This window comes from Dermacentor albipictus, chromosome 9 (genome assembly GCF_038994185.2).
Source record: "Dermacentor albipictus isolate Rhodes 1998 colony chromosome 9, USDA_Dalb.pri_finalv2, whole genome shotgun sequence".
Taxonomy (NCBI): domain Eukaryota; kingdom Metazoa; phylum Arthropoda; class Arachnida; order Ixodida; family Ixodidae; genus Dermacentor; species Dermacentor albipictus.
Genome location: NC_091829.1, coordinates 70,391,759 through 70,416,296, shown reverse-complemented (window position 1 = coordinate 70,416,296; position 24,538 = coordinate 70,391,759). Strand labels below are relative to the sequence as shown.

The window sequence follows — 24,538 nt, the reverse complement described above, 5'->3', positions numbered from 1 at the left end:
CACCTGGACAGTACACTTGTATTCTGCCTTTATGCTTAGGCTGAGAACAAAAAAGAGCTTTAGCAGCAACTCTAGTCCTTAAACTTTTGCACTCGACTGTACAGCCTGTGCAAAAGTACACAGGCTGCTACGCGCCTTTACCATTTGTCTAGTTTGACTGTGTGCTGTACTTTCCTGCCACTCCAGACATCTACATCGTGTGTGCGTGTGCTATTTTCATTCTTCGGGTTCTTAGAAAGTATGGCATACCAGAGGACCTCGCCTAAAGAGGCTGTAGTTAGCTGTGGTAGACGCAGTCAACGTAGCTCGCATACTTTCAACATAGAGTGTGCATTAAGAAAGTAATCCCCTCCATACGTTTCTTGTCGTACAAACGACTTTTCTTGGCTTAATCACGTATTATATGAACGCGATGTACACCCGTGGTAGGTTGGCATGTTGATGCTGTGTCCTAGATTTGTACCTCGACACGCGGTATTCGGAACGTAAGTATGACTTGTCGCATGTGACCCACCATCGCCAAAAAAAAAAGAGAGAAGAAAGCTTTAAGAACATTCTTTGTTGTCTGTGGCAACACTATGGTCTGTATCAGACTTGCGTCCTTCTTCATAAAATCTTCTGACGTGAACGTAATTAAACTGATTTCATACAGTCTCGCATCCATCTGTGGCTGAATGATTGAGGAAGAACTATATTGCGTAATCGTTTTAAAGTTAAATTTGTAAAGATATGAAGGCTATCTGTAATTTATTGCAGAAAGGGCCTAACGCTGTAATAGTATAAATATATTACTAATGGTATTTCTATATCGACAGTTCCTAGCAACAATACTTATCATCGGAATTTTAACAAGGTTAAGCATCCTTTTCCTTTAAGCAACGCAAGGAGTGGCAGTTGAGAGGCCAGGCGGTCATGGCCACCGATTGACTTTTGGCAGGGACTTTGTTTTTTTCGCACTCTTTTTGGACGAGTGAAAGCGCGACTGAGGTTACATCATGCAGGCGCACCTGGCGGGTGTTCACAGCATCAAAAGCTTCAGGCTGTTTTCTCATGTTTACGATCTAATCAGTACAGCTGACGGGAAGGCACAACAAGAAAATGTGCGGATATCACGCGCTGTGGGAATCTATGCAAACGAAGCTTTGTATTCTGTTTGCTTTAATTGACGATAATTAGCGGTAATGCTGGCGGCGAATGTGTAATTTCCACGGCATTCAGTCCAACACGAGAGTGGTGAGTCGACATTAACCATTAGCTTGCGTGCACCACTGCCGTTTGTCTGCGCATTACTCAAACCAAACAGGGAGACGTGTTCGCTTGAGGCGTTGTTATGCGCCATTGTTCCTGATAATCTCTGAGAAAGGGTTGAGCCTTGGCGTTGCCCCACGTGGCATATCGCATCGTGGTAGGAGTGGTCTGCCATACGTTTCGCTGCGTAGCAAAGACGTTCCTGTCCCGCGCGACGCTTCTTTCGGGCCTGGGTGCCCTCGGCGCTGAGTGCAAGCTTTTTTCAGCCATTTTGATGGCGCGTGTTTACGTGTTCCTTCTGCAAACGTGGCCAGCACGTTGTTGAGACGCCAGTTCCAAGCGCTCTCTCCAGGCTGTGGACGAGTGTGATGTTTACGCTATCACAATTTGATGCATTGGTTGCCCAGAAAAGTTCTCCGGTCTGGTGGGCTTAGATAGGAGGCCCGGAGGTAAAACATCCTCTTTCATTCCCAACCTGTATATTGAAGTGTATGATGAGATTTCTATGGTGAACTACGACTACTATTTTTTGTGTAAATTAGTGAGCTAGCATAATTTTCTATTTTTACTTATACTGTGCCTTTCCTGTATATCACTTTTTTACTTCCTTTATGTAGCCTCTCCCCTCTATAATGTATATTTACTCTGAGGGCACTGTAAATAAATAAATAAATAAAAGTAAATTTAAGAGGTTGACTTAAAACTGAGAAATTAACTAACTTGACTCCTTAACGAGAAGGTACGCAGTAAAGTGTAACTGAATGTCCCTGTCTTTAAATTCACATCAATAGTGTAACGAAAGAAAAATGTTTGAGTCAGCAGACGTGTAGAAGGCTGTGTTTTCTATATTTACCCTGGCAGAGGTGTAGTCACCTACGGGTATACGTACTCAAAGAGCAGCATTGAGTAAAACATGAGTAACGCAATAAATTGATCATGTCCAGTTAGTCTAAACAACAAGTTTACTGGTTTCCGTAGTGTCGCCTAAAACCAACATTCAGCGTTCCGGAACTACGTGTCTCCTGCACGCCAGATCCATTCAGGAATCACCGGCTCCTATTCCATCCCGATTACATTTCGGGTGCTTGGAATGTGAAAACTCTGGAATCATTCCAACTACGGAGTCGCAACTCCCCAATTCTGGTCGTCATCTTTGTAACCCTCTCTCAGGAGTCGTGGGAAGAGATATGTATACCGAGTCCTTTGTCACTGCCAGCTAGCAGTATTGCAGGTGTATTCTTTATTTTTTTAAGTTTCGGTAACGAAACTGCAAACTTTTGCCAATACTTCCCTGACAGTTTAGATTGCATTTCACAAGTACAGTTTTGCACGGAAACTGTTCCATATCTGTCCTATCTCAGACTAGGCTTTTTGTTCGAGCAAAGGTATGATTCCTTCTAGTTAAACACGCGGAAGGCGGGAGATGGAAATTCAAGACGATGAGCACAACGAGAACAAGGTGAAAGCAGGAGCCATTTCAGTACTTTCATTTATTTTATTGTTATTTTTTCACGAGCACCGGTTTCTGCCGCTCCTTCTACTATCGCTTTCAGAGACAAGATAATCCACGACCTCCAGTGAAACAGGTAATAGAGGGCTGTTGTGCACGCCATTGACACGGCGGCTGACACATGGGCGTTGACACGTGATTGACAGGCGGTATAGTGTCCCTGGCATTGTGCACAGCACTCTTATAACCTTAATTCGACACCTTCGCCTCTAACACACCTTTGCTCGTTGCCGCACCCACCTGCCTTACCGGTCTCCCTGTTAGAAGAACCCTACCTATATATACTGTGGCGAGGAAAGCACGTGTCGCCTTGAAGAAGGCAAGTCCACTTGCCTTCACGTTGGCTCTTGCTTTCACCTTGTTCTCGTTTTGCTCATCGTCTTCCTTCTAGTTGGCCTCTAAATATTAATATACACAGGCTATGGCATTCTCTGTGCGTTTTCTGTAGACCAATCATACTGCTTACACGTTTTGTTGTTTTTTGGTGTACATATTGTCCCTATCCTGGTTATAGAGAAACGGTGTTACTGATTAAATCTTTTTGTAGCTATCCGGTCCAGAAACTTCTGAGCGGGTTTATCTACCGCAAGTGTAAACAAGAGCCGTCAACAAGTGTAATACCATACGTCCGCAGTCTGCCTATGTACACATCTGCAGTCTTGAAAGACATAAAATACGCAGATGTAACCGACACGATGGGCAGTGTCTGAAGCGAAATTTTAGCAAACGGTTAATTAAACGCTGTACAATTAACACAACGCATGGTAGGCAAGGGATGTTACACTATTAAAAAGCGCACATATTTTTATTCCCTGTCTACATAAACTACTGTGATGGCATTGTTGAGACACAGAAAGTTTACAGACAAGTTAAAGGCAGACAGATCAATTCAAAATTGAAATCAGTGGTTTTATTCATGACATCTAGGATGGAGCAGAAAATTGTGCAATAGATGAATGAAGCACTGAAAAAATATAAACGTACAATGCTATGGACGCTAGCTCACGTTTCCATCTGGCCCACCGATTTCCGCAGGATTTGTGTTTCCCGAGAAGTTACCGAATCGGAGAAAACCAAACTTAACTATTCGCATACGTATTGAAGCAAGGTTTGGGTACGGGCTGGTCGGTCAGCGCTTGTCTTCGTCGTCCTTTTGTCCCTCGTCCATCTATGCCCTGTAAGTGACCATTCATACATACGACTGTCAGCGGTTCTAATTACAGAATCCTGCGACATCGCAAAGCAGTTAAGCGTGGCTCGAAGCAATATTTCGCACATGCCCTAGTGTCCCCGCAAGCTACGGTTAGGTCTTCGTGCCTTATGTTCGGAACTTACGGCGTTAAGGCATATTATCTGCCTTAAGATTGCCTTCGAATAATTTGCAGATCTACGCCATTAAGAGTGCGAATTAAGAATTCCGAAGAACTACCTGCAACAAACACCTTGCGCTGTTGGAAATTCATGAGCAAAAGCTTTCATACGTTTTCAAATACTCCACTGGGATTATTTTCTTTTTATTTCACCCTGTGTTTTGTCATACAGATTCTCACCTATAAAATTCGAACCAGAAGGATTTAATGTCATTCCGTACTAAAGCCCTCAGCTTAAGCTGTATCGGTAGGCCGTTTGGCTTTGATAGCCCATCTTAAAACCACAAATGAGGCTGTGCAGGGTGATACGAGATATGCCTCTTCTTGTCGTCATCTCCGGTGACTAGCCAGGTCAATAATCTATTAACCCAAAATCTTTAATTTCAAGAGAGGCCAATCATCTGGAGAATTTAACGATGAGCCTCGTCAGCGGCTAATAGAGGTAACAGGCGTTTCTGGCTGTGTCTTCGTTCTTATTGTAATTTTTTTTCATGAGCACGACGAACCACAACGGTTATGCCTGGCCCAGCAAAGGGCTTCGCCTCGTGTATAGGTAAAGCTATCAAACGGATAAGCTCAGTCAACGCAAACATCCTAGAGACTGTGCACAGCTGTCTCTATGAAAGGCAAGCACAATCACCCGCGTACGAGAACATGCATTGTAGGGCCTTGCTTCTGCAGCGATTCTACTACTGCGCCAAAAAAAAAAAAGGCGTCGTAATCATCAAGAAAACTTCACAAAGGGGATTCGAATGAAGGAACGCACATAGGAATTGCTTAGATGCCATGCATAAGCAAGGCATCAGTGCTCCCGACTCTTTGCACACGCATGTTTCGATTGAATCTGAGTCCCTTCACGCGTCAGCTGTTTTCAGCGTGGCCCGAGAAACCTTTCAGGGGCTTTGAAACTGAAAAGGCGGAGCAGCCCAAGCAGCTCCCGACACAGCCAACGCACTCGCAAGGCGCACGGTTTGACGACCCAGAGCATCACGACAACCGCGAAAGGGTTGGTGTTGACGTTTCAGCTGGAGAAAGACCAGAAACTCGTCTCCAAAGTTTCCGGCCAGGACGTTTGTTTGCCTTGCAATGCCTCTCTCTAGCTTGTTTCACGCATGCGCGCACGTCACTTGCTGCGACTGCGGTCTGTTTTCTGTGGGCAAAAACAAAATTGCGAGGCTCAGACACGGTGTCTGCTCAGCGTACCAGCACGCGCACGCTGTCCTTTCAAGCGCATTTATCTATCGCTGGTTCGAGTGAGAGTTCTGCCTCGGGATGTCTGCGCGAGTTAGGAACACATAGCAACGAGTCGTACTTACGTACAGGATAGAAGAGTTCTGGCTCTTGAAAGAACCGTCCTCCTTTCGGCGCTTCTGGCGGCTTTGTTGTCTCTATGTTTTTTTTTTCAATTTGAGTCTTGCGTACTGCAAGCCACCGACGAGTATTTCCTCCGAACAACTCTATATAACCGCCAACTTGAAAGAGAGCATAACTGTTTTTCAGGAAAAGAGCAACTGCGCATCGGTGCTTGCTCATCACGTAGCACTGCACGTAACTAAGGTGATGGTGCACAGCTATTCGCGTAAGGGTGTTGGCGGACTTGAGCGAGATCAACTTCCAGAGCCGCGCCTCAATGCTCGAATGTATATATATGGCTGCGCTACATGTGGAAGCGGGCACTCATCACGCCGTGTTCAAAGCCCCTCGGGTTTGCGCACTGTAAGATTCGTTGGACGATCTCGCCGCTGCCACCATTTGTTAGAGTTGTCGGACGATCTACGAGCTGTAGGCCGATCTCAACGCTGCCATTCAGATGTAAGATTTGGCAGTCGTAGCTGTAGGAAGAAGCTTGACCCTTCGTCAGGACTTAGGAGAGCAGGATGTATTTACATGTTATTTACAGTTGAACATGAGATACATCGACAGTCTAGCGTGGCTCCCATATTTAGCACGCAGAACGAACATACAGCAGACAGCTTACGAGCACACAGCTCACGAGTACATCTCGAGCACGACAACGAGCACGCAGCTCACGAGTACATTGTCGTGCACGACAACGAGCACGACAATGAGCATGCACTAGCAGCCGACAATCGCTCCTTATATGCATTCCGCTCGACGTCATAGTTCGACGTCATTGTAGATGACCCGCCCTTTTGGAGGAGCGGGCTCTCGACTTGGAGGAGGATGAGGGCTCACACACACGCACACACACACATGTTCACGGTCCGAAATCGACACCGCACGAATTTCGTAGAACACGGAGCCGTTCCGGGTAGCGTGCTCAGGTAGCACATTGTCTTGCGTCTTGGTCGGCGCGTGGGAAGGAGCCTTCGTCGACTTTCCCGCAGCAACTCCCCCACCCGTAACAGATCAAGTCCGCGTTGTCGCGTTGCGCACAAAGCCTGCTCCGTCGAACTCCTTCAGTCACAACGGCGACGAGGCTAGAGCGTAACGGTGGCGGTTTCAGCACGAAGCCTGCTTCGTCAAACGCATCCTAGCTGAAGCGACGGAGAGTGGAGGATGCGCGCATTGTTCCCGACACAAAGTCGACTTAGTCACGCCATGGCGAGAGGTTGGCGGCGGCGTTGCAAGATGAGGTTGCCATTGCTGGCGTAAATGGCTGGCAAACTTGCACTGCAGCTAGCCGTTCTTAACAGCACGAGTTCTGAACTTGTATCCGCAACCGGGGAGAGCAAGGTGTGCAGACAAGCGGCCTTGTTTTTTTTTCGGAGGGTCTAAAGATATGTTGGACGCACGCGCGAGCAATCCAGTTTGGATCCGTCAGGAGCACGCTCTTCCTCCACCACGCCAACGGAAGCTTCACTTACTTCCAATTCTATACTGCAGATGGAGGTAGTTGTCTGCCCGTAGACCCGCGAAAATGGCTAGATACGTCACAAAAGTTGGCCGGTATAACGTAAAGCTATTCTAATATGTTTTTCTTCCAAATGCGCCGTTATACCTCTACGTGATAGGTGAAAATGGCTCGCGCTGTGCCCATTTGGGTGTGGCGCCCACCCATAAGGGCTGGGCACCCACCACTCCGACCTATCACGAAGGGCTAATGGCGTATTTAGAAGAAAAACAGATTGGTAGTTTTACGCTATGTCGGTCCTGCTTTTGCTCGGAGAAGAATGTTTCGCGGTTACGTCTTGGCACAGACTTGCGCTGAAGATCCACGTGACTCTAAATCTAACGCCTGTGCGTAATGTGGTATTCCAATCATCGCATCGTACTTCCGACGTCTTCAACCAGGGGGCGCATTTCTGAATTAATGTTACCCATAAACGATCGACGGTGAATGTCACAGCGAACAAATTTTTCATGGGGGCTCCAGAAACCAAGGGAACACACAATAGCGATACTCTCTAAACATGCTGCTGACGTCCATAACAGTGTTCGATGATGGCGGGACAAGTTACCGTCGTCATGGTTTGGTAGACAGCATGACGTCATGGCGACAGTGTGACGACTGGGTACTGGCAACGATCGAGAAGATGACGACGACGACGACGACGAAGTTACCCGCCGTGGTTGCTCAGGGGCTATGGTGTTGGGCTGCTGAGCACGAGGTCGCGGGATCGAATCCCGACCACGGCGGCCGCATTTCGATGGGGGCGAAATGCGAAAACACCCGTGTACTTAGATTTAGGTGCACGTTAAAGAACCCCAGGTGGTCGAAATTTCCGGAGTCCTCCACTACGGCGTGCCTCATAATCAGAAAGTGGTTTTGGCACGTAAAACCTCATAATTTATTTATTTTTTGTTTTAACGACGACGAAGGCATGGCGATGGCGGAATCGCAACCACAGCGCGACAATGGGGGCGCGACAAAAACGATCGACTGCGCATCTGCGCCTGCTTCTCCAATCGGTTAAACCGCGGAGGACACAGGTATTCGTGCGATCGTTCGCTTTCATATCACGAATGCCGTGCACACTGCGCAGGTAAGCCTAAACGAAAAAATTATGGGGTTTTACGTGCCGAAACCACTTTCTGATTATGAGGCACGCCGTAGTGGAGGACTCCGGAAATTTCGACCACCTGGGCTTCTTTAACGTGCACCTAAATCTAAGCGCACGGGTGTTTGCGCATTTCGCCCCCATCGAAATGCGGCCGCCGAGGCCGGGATTTGATCCCGCGAAAGTCTAAACGAAGCACGGTGGTGAGCCGGCAAGATGAAACCGCGCATCCCGACAATTCGCGAAAAAAAAGAAGATAAGCTGCTCTCCACCGTCACTGCGGACGGCGTAGAAACCAAAGCAACCTAGACACAAAAAAAAGGATTTGGCGGTGCTTTGGTAGAAACGCTGCACGGTGCTACCGTGATCCACGAGAGACGTGACGCGGCTCTCGCAAGAGAGCACGTGATTCTTCGGAAGGCTAAAGTTGGCGTTCGGTGGACAACCCACCCCGAAACTCGGTTGCAAGTGCAGAGCACGCGTCCTTCACATCGGTGCCTTCGTGTTGTCGGCAGAAAAAAAATTACGGCACTCAACTACCACGCGCACACACACTAAAGAAAAAAAAAACACGCCAAAGAGCCAAGGAAGCGTCCCGGAGCAGAACGAATATTTCTTCAAGTGCGAGCCTTCTCTTTCGGGGAACCCGTATGGGTTTTCTTTGTAGCACTTACCTATACCTTCGGGTGGATATCGCATTTTCCATTCATTAATTACTTTTCTCCACCTTGCGGGTTTCCGCAAAACTATTACGTCAAAGCTGTTCAGTTTTATACATTGCAGGCAGCCGCTTTCACCAGATAGGCGTGGACATCACGTCGCGCCTCCTGAAGTCTGCACTAGCGTTCGCGACAACGGACGATGCGAAGAGAAGCAGTGCCATCGAAAAAAATGGCTGTGGCTTAGGTAAGGTTAAGCCCAGGATGCGAAGCATACTAGCCTTTATTTTAGTTGTTGAACCACTGTTTAGCCTGGTGAACTGCTGTTGCTTGGCTATATTTGGTTCGGCTAGACGAAGAAACAACTCATGCATTACTTCTTCGCCTTCAAGAGTGGAACGCGACAGCGTTCCCGTCGACCCGCCAAGGGGTGTAAGACAGTGGGCTACAGGGCAGCGACTACGCGCCCCGCATTGGACGCGGTGAGCGTCGAGCAAAGCAGCGTTCGGCGCGGCAACGAAATGTGCGCCTGAGCAAGAGACGCACGCCTTAGAAACAGCTCGTTTCTAATGCAACACCGCATTCACTAGAGGCGCTTTTGTACCGCGTTGAAGCATCGTAATCGTGGCTCAGTGGTAGCGTCTCCGTCCCACACTCCGGAGACCCTGGTTCGATTCCCACCCAGCCCGTCTTGCAAGAGTTGAGCCAAAGCCACTTCTCCTCTGTCGTGACGTCACGGTGTCACGTGATTTCATGGTCACCGCCGCGCCTGAGGAGCTGGGTTGAGCCCTCGTAATATGCTTCGCATAATAATGGCAGCGCATTGAGCGCGCTCTCCGTTCGTGCTCCCCTGAAACGAGCTACGTAGCGTCAGCAACGCCTCCTAGTTCTCTTGAGCGAGCACACAAAGGGAGAAGGAGAGACGCATAGGAAGCGCGGAAAGAGAGAGAGAGAGAGACTCAAAAGACGGAAGACACTGGGATTAGGCACATCGGCAGTCGTACGAGCTCTGAGGGGACTACCCGTGAGATGCCTGCCAGCTGCTTGCTCAAGCGTCCCTCGGACGACCGACCCGGTGGTCCGTTTCTCGTGTACGGAGGAGGAGAAAGAAAGAGAAAACTAAAAGAAGGCATTGCCTGTAGAGAGGTGCACAGGAAAAGCAGCCGCATTGGGCGCGAACACGCACCGGTCCCCCTGTGTACATGCGACCACGCGCTGCCTTGATCAACAAGGCGTCTTCGCGAGAGGGCACTCATCCGGGATGGTCCAGTTTGCCGTTTCTTTATTTTTCCGCTGTCTGTCCGGGATGTTTTCGGTTCGTTCTTTCTCTCTCTCCCGCTCGAGACTTCCTTCTGTCTCCCCTCGTGGCTTTGAGCAGCAAGAATGAACGCAGACGAGAGGAGACACGGAGAAAACAGACAGCCCACGTTCTTCAGTCTTCTTTCTTTTTATTCTATTCCGATGGATCGGTAGCTATCTGCTCGCTTTTCAGTCATTCCATCGCCCTCCATTTGTACCCCTTCAATACTTGCCTCTTTTCGTGCGCTTTCGGTTTACGATGCATCTTTACTACGATAGTGAGAACATTACCAGCGTTCTTACTTACGAGGAACGTGCGGAACGTGAGGAACGTTCTTCTTACAAGGAACGGGTGACGTAGAGGGGGGGGGGGGTCACGTGCATTTGCGTGATGATGGATTGTGATAGGCTGACACAGGTCGTAGCTTCTGCTTCGCTTACACCCCATTGCGAAACGGAATGTGCGGATGACGTTGGCTGGAATTTACGTCGAGTCAATCGCGGAGGGAGCTGGCGCTTGCGTGAACCCAACGAAGCGGCCTCTCCTAACAACATGTGTCGTGCGCCAAAACACACACACACACACACACACACACACACACACACACACACACACACACACACACACACACACACACACACACACACACACACACACACACACACACACACACACACACACACACACACACACACACACACACACACACACACACACACACACACACACACACACACACACACACACACACACACACACACACACACACACACACACACACACACACACACACACACACACACACACACACACACATGCCCGTAACACGTGCTCACTCGAAAGCCAATGGCGTTCACAATAGCCAGGAGGGCAGGGCGACAATAGCTCCAACAGCCGTGTCCCAAATCCGCACTTCTTTTCACACCAGGACGGGGTCCGACGTAAAGCAATGCAGTCCGCACCCTAAATCCGGCTAGGATAAAAGCTATGCGCATGTGGCACAGTTTATACATGAACACGAGAAACTGTCTAAATTAGAAATATAACAACCACAACAAAAAAGTCGCTCTTTGTCACCCCTCAGCCGCAAGTACTCTTGCCTGTCAACTTCTCGTATATCTTTCTGCTGGATATACACGTTTCGCACTTTGACTATGACAGCAGAAAAAAAAAGGCCCCCCGCTTTGTGGAAGGGGACGAAATGGCAACACGTGTGGGGTGGGTGTCCAGGAACAAAGAACGCAAGCCAGAAAAGCGTATGAAAGCGTCATTTGTTTAAACGTTGTCCCCGGCATCGCTGCCTTTCGGCGGGATGCCGAGCGCCCTCTCTCTCTTCCATGCATCCGCCCAAGTTGTGCTTTTACGTAACAAGCAACGAGGCCATCGCAGTCGGTCTGTCATCGCGCTCCGCGCGAGCAAATTAACGAGGTCAGTGAAACTAGAGTCTGGGGCGCGAAGAAAAATAAACCGCCGCGCCCCTGACAGAAAGCCCGAAAGGAAGAAATTGAGTGCCAGGGAAATGGAAAAACAAATGCGTTAAATCTGTGGCCAGAGACATGAAGTAAGTAATGAAGCAAGACATGAAGCTACGAAAGGGAGGGCGGGAAACTCACGTGATCTCATTGACAGGGCTGCTTGTCAGCGCCTCTCTGTACAGTTCTTCATGTGAAGGAAGAAACTCTCTCTCTCTCTCTCTTTATATATATATATATATATATATATATATATATATATATATATATAGAGAGAGAGAGAGAGAGAGAGAGAGAAAAAGAAGGTTCGCTTGTTCCAGCAGCACGTGCTCACTCTCTGTTTTATTTTTCTGACTTTTCTTTTTTTGTCGTCCATCCCGGGCAGTGTTTGTCACCTCGCGGGGTCAAAGTTTCGCAGCTTTGACAGCCTGCCGTCGCTCAGGCTCGGATCGTTCCGATTCTGGAACTGGCTCGTATCTGTAGAGTTGGCGATCCCGTGCTGCCCGCGGATGTCAGACTGCGACTTTCTAGAGGCCACGCCTCGTTCCGCATTGCGCTTAAGAAAGATCATCCACCTTGGTTGCTTAGTGGCTATGGTGTTACGCTGCTAAGCACGAGGTCGCGGGATCGGATCCCGCCCGCGGCGGCAGCATTTGGATAGGGCCGAAATGCGGAAACAACCGTGTACTTAGATTTAGGTGCACTTTAAGGAACTCAAAGTGGTCCAATTTTCCGGAGTCCCACACTACGGCGCGCCTCATAATCAGATCGGGGTTTCGGGACGTGAAATCCAATAACTTAATTCTTTTTCAATTTAAAAATATTCAACATCTTTTTTTATCTGTTTATTTATTCATTACCCTAAGAGCCCTATCGGACATTACACAGAAGTGGATTGAAGTGGACACACACGTATAGCTCCAAACATGAGAAACGATGGAATCCACATGTAAAAAAATATTGTAATCTTTGGCTTAGGTGTTTCTTAGTGGCACTCGCTCCTTGGCGTTGGTGTTCTTTAGTTTAAGTTTAGGCGAACACAAAGCACGAACCGAACTCGGAAGCAAGTGTTTTCAATTGATTAGTGTTATATTCAGTTTCGTTATTCATTTCAGTTCTTCATTCCCCAGGGGGCGCTTCTGTTCTTCATTATATATTTGGTTGTATATGCTGAATAAACGGCTTTTTACTTCGGGACGGCTGGGTCTGGCTTCCACCTTCGCTCAACGCCACATTGGCGACGAGGATTTCGTGAACGTACCCCCAGCCCCGCTGCGCCGTCCGTATCCGCCCACCATGAGCTTCACCGGGCTTGCTCCGCCACCGTTTTTCCTTCCGACGCCTGGCCGTCCCTCATTGCCATGGGAGCAGTGGGAGCAGATGTTCAACGTGTACTTGCTGGCATCCGGAGCCGGCGCATTCAAGCCGGAGCAACGCAAGGCTATTCTTTTGCATTGTTTGGGGGCGGAAGGCCAGCGTATTTATCAGACGCTACATGCAGGGACCAGCGCCGCAGCACCGGCCGCGCCAAGTGCAGCAGCACTCGCTGATGACAAGTCTGTCGTGGCCCCTCCTGACGAATACGACTCTGCACTCGCCGCATTACGGCACCAGTTTTCGACGTCGCGCAACGTTATCATCGAGCGTCATCGCTTTCACCGCCGCAGCCAACACACAGGCGAGTCCGTTCATGACTTTGTTGCCGCTCTACGGGAGCTAGCGTCACATTGTTCGTTTGCCTCGCAAGATGATGCTCTGCGGGACCAGTTCGTTGCCGGCGTAGCTTCCACTCGCGTACGTGAGCAGTTACTGCTCGAGGGTTCCACACTTTCGTTCGAGAATTCTGTTCGAATTGCACTTCAGTTTGAGCAGGCGGCTGAAGAGCTTAAGGAGCTTTCTGCTTCGATCGAAGCAAATTCATTGCGGCAGTGTCGAAAACCATCGTCGCATTCTTCGAAGAAAAGGAATTCACAACCGGCAGCCACCTTAGAGCAGAATTTAACGAGGAGCGCCGGCGGCTCACGTGCGCCGCAGCGGAACCGCCCCCCTCAGAGGAACCGAGAACAGAGTAGCCGCTCCGGCTCGCCACTTTGTTTCCGATGCGGCTCGCGGAACCACATCGCGTCAGCGCCGCACTGCCCCGCGCAAGTCAAGACTTGTTCGTTTTGCGGTCGCAAGGGCCACTTTCAAAGGGTATGCAACCGCAAGCTAACCCAAATGCAAGGCCGAGTCCGTGAACTTGAATTTCATGAAGATGTTTCGTCATGCAGCAGTGCTAAGGAAGTTTTGACTGTGCAGCGTTCCGCGCGTAGCGGAATTCATATTCAAGTGCAAGTCGCGAATGTCACTTTGACATTCCTTGTTGATTCAGGGTCATCCGTTTCAATCCTGTCGGAGCAAGAATTCAGTCGATATTTTCAGAGTGTTCCGCTTCTGCCTGCTCCGCATGTTAATTTGTTTGACTACTCTCAGCGGCCGATTCCAGTGCTAGGCTGTTTCCAGGCAGACGTTCGATTTAAAGGCCGCACAGCGTCGCTACGATTTTATGTTGTTCACCGAGGCACTTCTCTGATCGGTCTTGACGGCATTAAAGCCTTGGATCTTCGCATTGAGGGTTCTGCTCTCAAGTGCTTATACACGTCCATTGCTCCGCAGCCGACTCTTGTTGACCCGCTATCCTGTTCTCTTTCCACACCGTCAAGCGCGCAGCCCCATAACAAAGCTCTTCCGCCAGCCTTAGCACATGAGTTCAATTCACTTTTCAGTCCCGAGTTGGGTCTTGCTAAGGGGTTCACACATCGTATCAAGACACGGCAAGGCGTGCAGCCTGTAACTTCGAAGCTTCGCCGTCTGCCGTATTCTCTCCGGTCACCAGTATCAAATGAGCTTCAGAGGTTGCTGAGCCTTGATATCATCGAGCAGATCGATGCTTCTGAATGGGTGTCCCCCATTGTTGTTGTTAACAAGAAAGATGGTAGCATCAGGATCTGTGTAGACATTCGAGAGCCGAACAAAGCTATTGTTCCAGACAGTTTCCCATTGCCCCATACAGAGGAGCTGCTTCACGCTTTGGTAGGCGCTACACACTTCTCCAAACTTGACTTGGCTTCTGCTTACCATCAGGTTCTCTTGCACCCTGACAGCAGGGATCTGACAGCTTTCATCACTCATGATGGCCTTTTCCGTTTTAAAAGAGTTTGCTTTGGGTTGGTTTCTGCCCCAGCGGCATTTCAGAAGATGATGGCGAAAATCCTTGACCGCTGCCCTGGCGTGTTGTTCTACATTGATGATGTCATCATTTTTGGCAAGACTGCAGAAGAACACCTTTCAAACTTGAAGACCGTGCTGCAAAAGATCAAGAAAGCAGGTCTGAAACTGAACAACAAATGCATTTTCGACGTTCCAGAACTTGCCTTTCTAGGGCACAAGGTCACTGCACGTGGTATCTCGCCACTTCCAGAGAAAGTAGACTCCATAGTTAACACACCAGTGCCAACTGATGTGGCCGCCCTTCGTTCGTTCCTCGGCCTCGTAGAATACTACTCCAAGTTTGTTCCACACTTGGCACAGGTGGTTGAGCCTATGAGAATCTTACTTCGCAAAAATGAGCCATTCACCTGGTCTGCCGAAGCAGACAGCAGTTTCCGGAGGGTCAAGGAAATGCTTTCGTCAAGTACAGTCCTCCAGATGTTCGATCCGTCATTGCCAGTAATTGTGTCGACCGACGCGTCCGACTGTGGCCTGGGAGCAGTCCTACAGCAACAAAGTGGCCACGAGCTCCGCACAGTCGCTTTCGCATCTCGTACACTCTCGCCTGCAGAGAGAAAATATTCAGTCGGTGAACGATAAGCTCTTGCGTGCATTTGGGCGTGTGAGCGATGGCACACATACCTGTGGGGTCGCCATTTCACAATTCGAACAGACCACCAGGCACTGGTGTCCTTGCTGTCGTCACAAGGACATGGAAGACGCCCACTCCAAATTGCACGATGGAATGCACGACTGCTTTGCTACAATTTCACTGTTGAATACCGCAAGGGGTCCACAAACATTGTAGCAGATGCACTTTCTCGGCTACCAGCACCTACCTTGGAGGCAGAGATTGCTAAGGAGGAAGAAATTGTCTCGTTCATTGAGCCAGCCTGCGTGACAAAGGAGGAGTTCAGGCAGGCTGCCCTCGACGACAGTTGCCTGGAAACTGTCAAGTCATTCGTGCTGAGTTTCTGGCCGCCAAAGAAGTCCATACCAGAAGAGGCGAAACCATTCTACGCCATTCGGGAAGAACTTTCTGTTGTCGATGACCTGCTTCTGCGTGGAGAGCGCCTCGTTGTTCCGTCCTCCCTCACGGCTCAGATCATCGGCACCGCGCACGAGACACATCCGGGTATCACGCGCACGAAGGCGCGACTGCGTGAGTGGTTCTGGTGGCCACGAATGGATCAGCAAGTGGAAACGGCAGTAAAACACTGCCATATCTGCCTGGAGGCAGATAAGTCCGCCAAAACATCACCAGCACCATTGCAACCTGTTGAATGGCCTGAGCGACCGTGGCAAAAGCTTGGCCTAGACATTGTTGGTCCTTTGGAGCATGCAGCTTACAACAGCAGATTTGCTATAACGCTTGTTGACTACCATTCTAAATGGCCAGAAGTGTATTTTTGCAGCGAAGTGTCCACGAGCACCGTGAAAGACTTTTTAAGAAGTGTTTTTGCCCGTGAAGGCTATCCGGAAGAGATCGTTTGTGACAATGGACCTCAGTTCACTTCGCGTGAGTTCATAACTTTCCTGCAAAACAGAGGCATCAGTCTTTCACATTCTTCGGTATACTACCCCCAAGCCAATGGGCAAATAGAACGTTTTAATCGCACATTGAAGAATTTCATTCAAGTTTCACTTCTCGAAAGACGACCACTCCGGCAAGCTGTCACAGAATACCTTGCCATTTACCGCTGTACTCCGCACGCCACCACCGGGGTCGCCCCAGCAGTTCTGCTGCATGGTAGAATGCCCCGAACCAGGCTGGATATCGTGGGTTTCTCGGCACCAGCATTTGCGGAAGATCCAGCCAAGGAGTTGGCGCGACTTCGTCAAAGCTAGGGTTCGGCGTCAGCAGCAAGGCAGCAAGCACTACACGGACAAAAGGAGAGCCGCCAAGAAGCCGAAGATAGCCGTAGGCGATTTTGTCCGCGTCAGAAAACCGTCCGTTCGGTTCAAGGAAGACTGCGCCTTTTCTTCAACTGAGGTGATAAAGAGGAGGGGACCAGCCTCTTTCCAACTTGGAGACGGCCGTATGTGGAATGCCTCCAAGCTTTCCAGGGTTCCAGAGAGGGGCACCTGGGGACCAGGCCTACCTGTCACGCCGCAGCCGCGGTCTCCTGATGCGCTGCAGCCCACCACGTCGCAGCTTCCTGCCACGCCGCAGCCGCGGTCTCCCGATGTGCTGCAGCCTGCCGTGCTACAGCCTCCTTCTCCTAGTACGCAGTCGGTTTCTCCTGGCATACCACAGCAGCAGTCAACGAGCCCGTCGCCAGTGCGACGTCCAACGCGGCCGACCCGAGAGCGCCGGCCACCGGCCTGGCTACAAGACTATCAGGCCAATTAGTTCGCGGTCTGACATTGTGTTGTAAATATGTGTTGTCACTGTGTACATAGCTTGTAAATATGTGTAAATAAGTACAGTGTGCATGCTTTGGGGTTTTTCATTACTAATACTTACTAACAACTAACCACTAAAAATGAGGGAGGGAGTATGTTATATTCAGTTTCGTTATTCATTTCAGTTCTTCATTCCCCAGGGGGCGCTTCTGTTCTTCATTATATATTTGGTTGTATATGCTGAATAAACGGCTTTTTACTTCGGGACGGCTGGAGTCTTGCTGCCATATTCGGTCAACACCACAATTAGCTCATTAAATATCATGCAACTTTCTTGTGGGTGGCGTTATTAGTGACGTCATTACTTCCTGTTTCTATTTCCGGGTTTCCAGAAATTTCCCCAAGGTCGAGCTTACGCGGCGGGTCTCTAAAGTCTACAATTCTGTGCTTTGGTGTGAAGTAATACGTGATATCTAATTGATTGTAACCATTCCAGGCATTTCAATAGCTCAACTTATGCTCTGATATCATATCTATAGTGAAACCCATGAATGTTGTACTGTGCTATTTTTCAAATTTTTTTTCTGATTTATCTTGAATTTCGTCCCTGGTCGTCTCAATAAGTGTGCCGGAAGTGCTATGCAAGGAACAAGAGTGTCACTCGATGCTCGCGCCACTAAAAGAACCAGGTTTGCATATGCGAACGAATGGATCTACACAGAGAAAAATTATAAGCATGGGCGTCCGGAATGTAATAGTTAACATTAGTGAGAAATGTAAGTTGTAAATGAAGTAGCAAGAAAGAACTCGTGCCACCAGGCAAAATAATGACCGATACAAAGCGATGGAATGGTGGAACCTTTAAAATGTATAGACATTGAAACCAATATATTACAGAGGTTTAGCGTTGGAGAAGCGCGCATTAACATTGTGTTAACCTCTATTAGGAAACTACGCCTCTGCAAAGGCAAGTCCGTCACTCTTGCCATTAGTGGCTGCTTGCTCAGCCAGAAGGGACGCAAAAATCGGAAGCCAGGGGGCGACACCTTCCAGTGTTTCCACGATATAGCCCACACTATCGCGACAAAGTTTGACATTGGCAGCGTCTCCTGGAGTCTAGGCAGTCGTTTATAAGGAAAGAATTCAAGGCCGGAGACCCAGCTTAGTTTGTTTCAGAAATATTCCCTCATTCAATCGGGTCCCATTGATCAGGTCGCAGCGACGTAAAAAATGAGTGACCTAACGCAGACGTGCCAGCATAGAGGTTATGGCACGAAATAAAAGAAGACAAAGCTTTCCATTCGTTTACTGCTCAAGTTTTCAACCTTTCTTTTTGCCAAAATTATGAGATCAGATTTAATTAAGAATACCCAGTAATTCTAACAAAACAAGGCAAAATTTCACAGGAAGATGGAAAGTTGAAGGGATAAGGAAAGACCGAACAAACAGTGTCGCTTTAAGTCAACGTTTCGACAAGATGACTGCCAAGTAGTGATTCTAATGTCAGTAACGCGTAGTAACTCTAACGCCATCTAATATTCTTCTTTAGTGTCTCAGGCACACTAGGCAGCTACGCTAAAGCAATTGAGAACGGTAAAAGTCTTTCAAGATATTGTGCCAGCTAACTTTAGCCATAGTTTAAGAACATGCGAATGCCACGTAGCTGGGCAGAATAACTGAGAAAATTGTAGAGCAACATGAAAAACTCCCGGTACAGCTTTCTGTTGCTCAATACGTGCTACGCAAAAGTGTTTTTCCGAGCGTGAAAAAATGTTCGCGAATACACGCAAAGTGCCTCGAGCGGCCAGTCGCGCGGCAATTTTGCGTGTATTTGCGGGCTTTTGATATTCTGATAACAAGTATGTATTTACGTTTTTATCAACTCAATCATGTGTAAAAAAAGTCGCAGTTTCGCCCCAAAGGCTAATTATCGATTGCGATAGCAAATTAGTGGACAGCTATACTAAGTAAAGGATAGTAGTTTTATCCGCTCTATAGAGTTGTAAACATATACATGCTAACTAAATTAACAAGCATGGTGCCACGCGGGCACAAGCAAACGCGAACACATCGCACTCGATGACCGCGGAAACTCGCAGCAGTGAGGAAGTGCGGCAGCGGCGGCGAGTGAACTGACCTTCGTGCCTTCGCTCGCATCAACGCGAACTAAGCGAAAATACAGTGGCGCTACGGGCTCTGTACACGTCGCAGATCGCTTTCAAGACACAGCCACCTGGGCTGGCGTGCGCGGCCGACCGCGCCGCCCAAAGTATAAGCCCGCCCCCCTTCCCTACACATGGCGGACCTTGTCCCCGACGCAAAGCTTCGAGATATAGCGGCCCGGATGAGACTACATCCCCCATCCCTACCCTGTGCGCGACGAAAGACAGCACACTTCCTCCATTTCGTGCGCAAAATTGTGCCGCGATCTCCGGCTCACCCTCACCCGCTTTCACTCGCACATACAGCACAAGGCGCGCGGCGACGATTTTATCGCCCTTGGACCTTATGCGGAAGCTCACACCGACGGCGACGGCAGAAATGCGCCTGGAGTGTCCATATAATTACTGTCGCAGCGAAACTTTATGCGAGCGCTGAAGGTGCCACAAACATTAACGAAACGATTTACTAACGTTATCATGAGATGAAGACAAATTGAGGTGTCCTATGATTTTGCGTGCCTGACAACTGTGCAGAGTTCGTCGTTGAAGCAAGTTAGTATGCAAGCCAGACGTGAAGAGCTCACTGTGTAATTACAGTTCTTTAAAAATAAGTAATGGTTGCAAGTGCAGTGCTATGAAATGTAACGTTTTATACTCGCTTTAACCCCTATTGCTATGAGAGGGTCGCCTTCACAGATGCTTCTTTCTGCTGATGACCGTAACACGAGGCATGTTCGCTCGTAATCAACTGTCGTGACTTTGGTTACAATATCGTCGATTACCGGTGATATCAGTTTTATAGGATAACATACACGCTTTCATAGGATGACAGAACAGAGAACGAAAGGCGTCTGGGTTTGACAAAAGCAACAAAATATCCTTCGCAGATGCATACCAACCTGACCAACTGATGCATCAAAGAGAGCGAAGCTGCATGAGCCATTTCTCACACACTTCGGAATTACCAGGGGACTGTTTTTGCTGGCTACTCAGACGAGCAAGTTTAGTACATCACGTAGCCATTACAATTTTCAGGTTGCTAATTTATTGCGTCTTACGAACATTACACAAGAATAAACAGTCACATACAACGTACATGCGATCTTATAACATCTGTACCACACTCTTTTCAAATTACTTGTCAAGTAAAAGTGGTTCATATGCAGGATGGCTACCAGAGGTATGGGATACGGTGATGTACAACGCTGCAAGTTTTATCGCCACAAGTTAACAAATTGCTATCTGACCTCCAAGATGGAGGCGGTAAAACGTGACATAAAAAGCAAAAATTGTGCATTACAAGTTCGCTGAAATTAACAAACAAATATGCCAACTGCTCCACTTATGTATACGCAAAGCAACCTTTATTTTATAATAACTGATAATTACAATGTAAATTGAAAAATACGAGACTCTAATTATTTTTTCATTCACATTTCGTACCGAGTACGGCGGCCTGCCCCGCTGCGCCACAATGATTGTGAAACCCCTCTTAACTAAGGCGCCTCCTCTAAGCCGCTTCATGAAAAAAAAATGATGTTCATGAGGTCGCTGCACCCTCTTTTAGTGCATTCAGGGGCAGAGCTACAGCCTCATCTCTGACGCGGTCTTTTCCTTAATCCGCTATGCCGCTTAGAGACCGGCGCAACTTAATAAAAACAAGGCGGCCTGTCACTTTTGGGGAACACAAATTTCCAGTGAGTTCCCAGCTTCACCCTTCGAATCATCATCATCATCAGCCTGGTTACGCCCACTGCAGGGCAAAGGCCTCTCCCATAGTTCTCCAACAACCCCGGTCATGTACTAATTCTGGCCATGTCGTCCCTGCAAACTTCTTAATCTCATCTGCCCACCTACCTTTCTGCCGCCCCCTGCTACGCTTCCCTTCCCTTGGGATCCAGTCCGTAACCCTTAATGACCATCGGTTATCCTCCCTCCTCATTACAAGTCCTGCCCATGCCCATTTCTTTTTCTTTATTTCAACTAAGATGTCATTAACTCGCGTTTGTTCCCTCACCCAATCTGCTCTTTTCTTATCCCTCAACGTTACACCTATCATTCTTATTTCCATAGCTCGTTGCGTCGTCCTCAATTTGAGTAGAACCCTTTTCGTAAGCCGCCAGGTTTCTGCCCCGTAGGTGAGTACTGGTAAGACGCAGCTATTATACACTTTCCTCTTGAGGGATAATGGCAACCTGCTGTTCATGATCTGAGAATGCCTGCCAAACGCACCCCAGCCCATTCTTATTCTTCTGATTATTTCTGTCTCATGATCCGGATCTGCCGTCACTACCTGCCCTAAGTCAGGCACGTACCCAGGATTTTTTTTCGGGGGGGGGGGGCCCACCACCTCCATCATCATCATCATCATCATCATCATCATCATCATCATCATCCTGTTTTATGTCCACTTCAGGACGAAGGCCTCTCCCTGCGATCTCCATTTACCCCTGTCCTGCGCCAACCGATTCCAACTAGCGCCCGCGAATTTCCTAATTTCGTCGCTCCACTTAGTGTTTTGTCGTCCTCGATTGCGTTTACCTTCTCTTGGTGCCCATTCCGTAACCCAAATGGTCCAACGGTTATCTAACCGGCGCATTACATGACCTGCCCAGCTACATTTTTTCCTCTTGATGTCAATTAGAACATCGTCTATACCCGTTCGCTCTCTGATCCAAACCGCTCTCTTCCTCTCTCTTAACGTTATGCCTAGCAATCTTCGTTCGATCGCTCTTTGCGCGGTCCTTAACTCATTCTGAAGTCTCTGCCCCATATGTCAGCACTGGCAAAATGCACTGATTGCACACCTTACTTTTCAATAATAATGATAAGCTTCCAGTCAGGAGCTGGCAATGTCTGCCGTATGCGATCCAACCTATTTTTATTTTTCTGTGAATTTCCTTCGCATGATCAGGGTTCCCTGTGATTAATTGACCTAGGTAAACGTACTCCTTCACAGTCTCTAGTGGCCGACTGGCGATCCTGATATCTTGTTCCTTTGCCCGGCTATTTATCATTATCGTCATCGTCTGCATATTAATATTCAACCCCACTCTTGCACTCTCTCTGTTAAGGTATCCAATCATTTGTTGTAACTCGTCTGCATTGTTGTTGAATAGAACAATGTCATCGGCAAACCGAAGGTTGCTGAGATATTTGCCGTCGATCTTTACTCCTAAGCCTTCCCAGTTTAATAGCTTGAATTCTTCTAAGCACGCAGTGAATAGCTTTGGAGAAATTGTGTCTCCCTGTCTGACCCATTTCCCTGTAGGTATCTCCCTGCTTTTCTTGTGTAGAATTAAGGCAGCTGTAGAACCTCTGTATATATTCTTACGCGAAGGACGAGCCAGTAAGACGAGAAACTATTTACAGATTATATTTACAACAATGGTTGCAGCGCTGACCGGTTAGATTCACAGCGCGAGCCCAGTTCGTTCTTCCTCCTCTTTTCTGGAGTGATTGCGCCCACGCACCTCGTTCAAACAAAAAAATACCACACAGATGTAGCAATATTTTTCAGGCTTTTTACGTAAGCGTTCTGTAGTCCTTGATTACGTAGTGCCTCTATACTGCTGGTATCTCTACTGAATCAAATGCATTTTCGTAATCCATATAAACCACATAGAGAGGCTTATTGTACTCTGCAGATTTCGCGATAACCTGATTGATGACATGGATGTGATCCATTGTAAGGTATCTCTTCCTGAAGCCAGCCTGTTCCCTTGGTTGACAAAATCCAGTGTTGCCCTTATTCTATTGGAGATTATTGTGGTAAATATCTTATATAATACTGGGAGCAAGCTAATGGTCCTATAATTTTTCAATTCTTTAACGTCTCCTTCTTTTGTAGATTGGTATAATGTCTGTATTCTTCCAGTTTTCTGGGACCCTTGCAGTCGATATACACTTCGTATAAAGAGCCGCCAGTTTTCCAGCATTATGTCTCCTCCATCTTTGATTAAATGGACTGTTATTCCACCTTCTCCTCCCGCTCTTCATCGTTTCATGTCTTGCAGGGCCCTTCTGACCTCATCGCTAGTTATAGGAGAGTTTCTGTATCCTGTTCATTACTGTTTCTAAGTGAGGTATCGGGACTCCTCTGGGTACTCTATACAGGTCAGGTTAGAATTTTTCCGCTGCTTTTACTGTAACTTCGAGATTGCTTATGATATTATCCCTCTTATGTTTTAGTGCATACATCATGGTTTGTCCTATGCCAGGTTTCTTTTTTACTGATTTCAGGCTGCGTTCATTTTTTTACGGCTTCTTCAGTCTTTCTCATGTTATAGTTTCGAATATCAGTTATTTTCGCCTTGTGGATCAGTTTTGACAGTTCCGCGAATGGCGTAACGCTGTGCGGCCGCCACTCCCATACAACCGCGTAGAGCGCAGGACTCTGCGATTCTAGACGTACTGCGCTCACAGAGAAAGGTTAGAAAAACACCCACATAAGCACAGCAGAGAAGTGGCTACGCGAGGCGGTTCGACCGATAACTGTAGAAGCGTCATTCAAAGCAAGTAATTATTCTCCACTTCCGGCAGCGTTTTCTCTACTTCCTTTTAACGCGATAGCGTTAAGGAGCTCGTGTCGCAGAAAAGCCGGTGTCGTCGGCGTCGGGTGTCGGCGTCGGCGGCGTTGACCGTGAGCGATAAATCACGGCAGGCGCTTCATAAATAAAAAGCAACTTCCAAGATTGGCCCGGTGGGAATCGAACCCAGGTCTCCGGAGTGTGAGACGGAGACGCTACCACTCAGCCACGAGTTCGATGCTTCCAAGCGGTGCAAACGCGCCTCTAGTGAATGCGGTGTTGCCTTCGAAACGAGCCGTGGAAAGTTATGCTGCGGTGTATATCGGTAATTAGGAACATGTAACGTACAGAAGTCACAATTACACGAGTTGCGAAGTGCGTTTCCGCTGCATTTCTTCTGCGCTTTCCGCACACGCAGAGCCATCTTGCGGCAAACACAGAAGACCCCCTCCTCTCAATGTACGGCGCTGCCCCGACAGGAGGCGCGCCGCGCGCGCATTGGGACCGCTGCCAGGCGCGTCGCGGGACTCCCTCTCCCCTGACGACGCTTCGCCGTGCTTCCGGTTTAGATTACTATCTATCTCTCTGCCCGTGCCGATCACGACGTTTGGCTGGCGTAGATCGTTTCCCCTCCGAGACACCGAGTTCTTTGGTTCGTTTCTTTCGCTCAGGCGCTGCGTTGCTCGACGCTCACCGCGTGATAGGTGGGCGCTAAGTCCGATGCGGGGCGC

The 24,538-nt window shown here is 48.4% G+C and overlaps 1 protein-coding gene across 1 annotated transcript in view; it reads left to right on the top strand.

Annotated features, from left to right (window-relative positions):
- The window catches only part of LOC135908569 (phospholipid scramblase 1-like), a 265,493-nt gene that overhangs the window by 41,138 nt on the left and 199,817 nt on the right, over window positions 1–24,538 (top strand). The gene's annotated exons all lie outside the window — the stretch shown is intronic.